Source organism: Corvus cornix, chromosome 5 (genome assembly GCF_000738735.6).
Source record: "Corvus cornix cornix isolate S_Up_H32 chromosome 5, ASM73873v5, whole genome shotgun sequence".
NCBI classification, from domain to species: domain Eukaryota; kingdom Metazoa; phylum Chordata; class Aves; order Passeriformes; family Corvidae; genus Corvus; species Corvus cornix.
The window spans coordinates 30,643,918-30,649,147 of NC_046335.1; the positions used below are offsets into that span (position 1 = coordinate 30,643,918).

Sequence of the window (5,230 nt, forward strand, 5' to 3'; positions counted from 1 at the left end):
AAGGCTGTAGAGAGAATCATTATGTGGGTGACATTGATAAATGATCACCCAAGAGCTGCCTTTTCTCTTGGGCACCCCCACATATGACCCTCCCACATACACAAGGTAGCCATAGAAACACCTTGAGATCCTCAAACACTGCTGCAAATGGGAGAATACAGAGAAAGGGAGAGAAATCCGACTTCACACACTTTCTGTCCCTGCTGAAGCCTCCTTCCCATTGCACTCAGCCACCGAGACGGGCTCCGCTGTCCTGCCCCGTGGGCGCACAGCTCGGTCCCGGCCCCGCACCCCCTCACGGCACTTGGGGGGAGGGGGTGTCTTACGGAGCTCGCTTCTGGGCTTTTAAAATCAGTCTTTCTTTCTTTCTTTTCTTTCTTTCTTTCTTTCTTTCTTTCTTTCTTTCTTTCTTTCTTTCTTTCTTTCTTTCTTCTTTCTTTCTTTCTTTCTTTCTTTCTTTTTCTTTCTTTCTTTCTTTCTTTCTTTCTTTCTTTTTCTTTCTTTCTTTCTTTCTCTCTCTCTCTCTCTCTCTCTCTCTTTCTCTCTCTTTCTCTCTTCTTTCTGTCTTTCCCTGGAATAGTTAAGCAACGAGGTTGCACGCGCCACACGTATTCTATGCGCATTGTGGAATCCCCCAGTTTTTATGGCGCTCTTGGAGATGCACACCAAAGATATTGACCCCGTCCCCAGTAATGTGGCCCCTGGAAAATTGTTAAACAGCAATTATTAGCAGCGATTTTTTAGTCACAGGCCTGTACAAGAAGATTCCGTATTTCTTACTAAGGCAAAAATTAAATTTTTTTTTCTCCAGACACAAGACCCTCTTTTTTGTAAGCAAATTCTAAAATATTGAGAGCAGTAATTGATTCATAATGATCCATAAATCGATGCAAGGAATGGGGTGAAGGTGTTTAATTTTTTTTATTCCTAAAGCTGCAAGTAAAGTAGCTTTGACACCGTGTGGGGATGAAGGGGAGGAGTTATTTAGCCGTGCGGGGTCATCCATCATCACTGTCGCAGAGACTCTGCCCAGAGGAGCAACCTCCCTTCTGTCTGTCTCTTTCTCGCCACCAAAACTATTAATATTAAAATCTGCCTGCAAACCTTGCCCCCACCCGCCCCTCATCCCATCCGGTCCTGCTCAGCCCACAGCGGCTGGGCTCCCCAGCCCGGAGCTGGCTCGCTCCCGCGCAGCGCCGGCGGGGTTGATTTTTCCCCAAGTGCTGTCAGGAGAGTTAAAAGGCCGGCCCCGTTTCCTCTCGGCTGAACTCAGGGATGTGGTAGGGGAGACGTGGGGCGCAGCCATCCCTCTGCGCAGCGGAACCCTCTCCTGCCGCTCCGCGCGGCGTGGGACGCGGTCGAGCCTGGGGAAAAGATTCGGGCGTTTTCCGGGCTCCATGGGGCTTTTTCCTAGCACACGCATCAGCCATATAGTGGGGCTAATGGCTCCGGATTGACTCCCACAAAGGCGCCGCCGGCAGACCCTCACTCCCTTCGGGAAGCCCAGAGAGCCGCTGGAGCGATGAGCAAAACCCACAAGGGAGAGCGGGTCCAGCCCGTGCCCCCGCCGCACCCCTTCCCCTGCCCGGCCCGGCCCCGGCCCCTCCCGGCTCCCCCCGGCCCTCGCAAACCTGGTCTGGGGCAATTTTCTCTCCCTCGCTCTCTCTGCGGCTATGAATGAAAGGTGGGGAGCGCCCGGCTCCCCCCGGCATCTCCTCTTCGGCCCTGCGGTGCCCGCTCGCCGCGACGGGCAGGGCTCGGGCGGCAGCGCTGCCGGAGGTGCGCTCCCCTCCTCTCTTCGCCTTAAAGGCAGCAAAATCTGGAAGAAAAATCCCTCATTTATGGTGACTACAACTCCCAACCCAGACCCGCTCGGCGAAATGGAAATTTGGGATTATAAACATGCGTGTATGTAAACAAAAGGTGTTTCTTCTGTTACCCTTCGTTTCCCACAGCATAAGCAATTTTTATTCAGACTCGAGTATTTTCTTTAACACTATACCGCTGTCAAAACATTATTCCCGTTTTGTTTGCTTTTGACAGCTGAGCAGTTCTTAAAAATACCAAAATCGGAACCTTCCATGCTAAACAGAAAATCTCAGACGGAGAAATCTCTGCACGATATTGTACCTTGGATTTCAGCAAGACATCTCATGGAAAGCACAGCCCAAAAGGGTGAGAAAAAAAGAAAGAAAGTAAAAGACAACACAGCAATGCACATATTTAGATCATTATAACAACAAATAATCTACTATGGATAAATTCTTCCCTGTCCTTCTACCAATGTGATTTCTGACATTTCTTCTCAAATTCTAGAGAAAAGACCTGCAAGGAAATAAAGCAGTGATTAAAAAAAATAAAATTAAAGCCTCCCCTTTAAGGTGCTAACACAAATAATCTTGCCTTCTTAAATTCTGCATCCACAAAAATCAGAGAATTTGGAAATGGGCACCCATGCTGTGCTCTTCTTACGCGATTGAAGGGTTGATGTGATTTTGACCAGGATAGAGAGCATCAAAGCCGAGCAGGGAATCATAATCTAAATTTCATACGAAAGCCTTATAAGAGATGCCCACAAAGCAGGACCCGATTGCTAAATAAATCCTCACACCCATTCTATTGGCATCCTCCCTTCTGCCGCCAGCAGCGTGGGTCCATTTGCTCAGCTCAGAAATTAAACATTAACTATGAGGCTGAGCCTCTTTCCACATTCCAAGGGTAAAAGTTGTCACTCAAAGTTTTTAAAGACACCCTGTCCAGTTGGAACGATGAGAAGGAAGGTGGAGAAGGTTTACAAATTTACAGATGTTGAAGTTGGTAATTTTTGTTTCCTAGAAAGTTGAGTTAATTACAAATCCTTTCCCACTCCCCTCCTCCCAGGAATAAAGGCAGGGCTTTCCCCTGCTCTTTGGGCCCCATCCCACTCTTGCTGACTTAACAGTGCCACTGAGGAAGGTGAGAGGCTGCTTTTTCTAACATTGCTCATGTTTTCCTAGTTCAAACTCTCCTTTAGTTCCTTCAAAATGCCAGAAGCTTTTGCTTAAGAAAAAACAAACCTTTAACCATGCTTCTACTCCAGCTATTTGTATACAAAATGTCAAATCAACATTTTCTGTCATTAGCCGATGCTTTGTTGCTTTGGTTTGGGGTTTTTTTCTGAAAACAGCTGAAGACAACAAAAGGAGTAAACCCATCTCAAAAGCTAGCTTATACAGTCCTCACATATGAAAAATTCCCATTGGAGCCCAAGCCTCTTTTCTCCTCCTAAAACTTCCAAACCTATTCCTGCAATAAAGCCATTCTTCGCCTCTGAGCTAAATACCTGGAATTATGGTCTGCTGTGGTTATGGATGTACACACACATACATGTACACACATGGGATTAATCATCTCATGCCTGCGCCTTCACAACTCAAACTCAGCTTCTGTGTTATTAGCAGGTAGTACAAATATTAGACATATCTCTCTGAAATGCAAGCTGGTGAGACAATATTTCAAATTTTGTTCAATCTGGCAAAAATCTGGTATCAGTAATCAGCAGAGATATATAACCTCAGACGGTCTTTCATTCAATTATTCTATTAATGCGATGACAAGCTTGTTTCTGATTTTTCCAGCCTTTCTTCTCAATACTGATAGGAAATGTGTTTGAGACATCTCTCATGATAACTTCAGACTCTGCTAAACATGATTAAAAACACAAAAGTCTAGCAAAAAATCAAAAATGAAATATTTATTACCGCATTTTGTGACTTAACACCTTTTTTTTTTCTTTTTAAAACATAACGTCACAGTCCTCATACAAGTATTTTAATGTAAATTTTGACAAAGCTTAAAGGTAACAGCATTTTCTTCTAGTGAGGAACACGTGCTGAGAAAGGAAGAATTCATGGACATACAATACCAATTCCACAGCAGATCTGATACTAGCAAAAACATTCTTTTTTTTTTCAATTGAGGTAAACACATAGAATATCTAACATGAAACAATTAATAGACCGAACTCTGTACGAAGTTTGTTACAGTATTCTCTTGCTTTTTTTTCCCAAGCTTTGAGTTCATGATAAAGTCCTAGGTTTGGTGCAAAGACCATTAGTAACTTCTTTCATTGAGGAAAGCTGCCCAACTTTTAGTTTTGTTTTGTCCAAAGCCAAGGCTCAGAACTACTGGAAGAAGCTTCTGCTCTGTCTGTTCTGTCTTTTAAATCTTCACCTGCAAGCTCTTTGAAGAAGAGTCCAAAAAAAAAAAAAATAGATTGGGAGGAATGGGGAGAGACTTAATGAAGCACGAACTATAAAGATCTGTTTGAAACTAAAGGACACATTTTATGAAGGAACAAAATGAGGGAATGGCAAGGCCTTCTTGGAACAGTCTTCTGAGTGATGAGAGACCCAGCAAGACTTATCATCTTCATCTCCAGGGTAGTTCTTTTCTCACTGGCCAAAACAGGTCTTTCATGGATAGTGACTTCACTGCTGAACCAAAACAGTCATTCTTTTGGGAACAACACACATAGTGTGGAAAACAAGGATTTTTTTTCTTCTAAAACTATTTGAGGCAACGTAACGGAGTGATCAACAGAAATGTACAAGTTAACTTAGTTCCTATGTTTATACTACAGTAGTTATAACTCTTGGAGTCTTTTTTTTTTCCAGAGGATCTGTACATGGACATTTTCATTTCAGTGAGCCCATGATTTCACATTTGTGTTCTCATTTCATTGGTCCTCTGTTGTTGATGAAAAATGACAAAAAGTAAAAAATAATCACAGCTGTCTGGAATTTCGTATTAAGTGTCAACATCTGGTCAAAGTTCAAAAGTCTTAAAATAGTTTCTGTTTGCTTTTGTTTTGTTTTTCCCTTGAGTTCCCTTATACTATTGGGCATGAATGTCCATAACCTGTCCACCAACACCGGGGTCTACAGAATTTAACATTGTGGGGCTCTGTGCTGACATGGTCATTCCAGGGTGGGTAGGGGGTCCTCCGTGCATCATCATGGCTGGGTGGTGGGGGTGACTTGGCAAATATGAATGGATTGGGGGTCCATGTCTTAATTGAGTTGGGTGTGGGGTCATCTGGGGAGGAGTGTAACTTGGCTGTGCCATACTCATACCCATAGGACCACCCTGAGATACGTAGTCCCCTGGCATGCCTTGCAAACCTAGACAAAAAGGGGAAAAAAAAGCAGGTCAGATTCCTCAACGTTTTTACAATTTACCCATCTAAAAG

General features: G+C 43.9%; 1 protein-coding gene across 1 annotated transcript in view; it reads right to left on the minus strand.

Moving 5' to 3' along the window:
- Positions 1-3,713: 3,713 nt before the first annotated feature.
- MEIS2 (Meis homeobox 2) overlaps positions 3,714-5,230 on the minus strand; it is a 172,765-nt gene continuing 171,248 nt past the window's right edge. Inside the window, 1 exon segment of the mRNA XM_039552327.1 lies at positions 3,714-5,162. The gene's annotated coding sequence lies outside the window, so the exon portion shown is untranslated.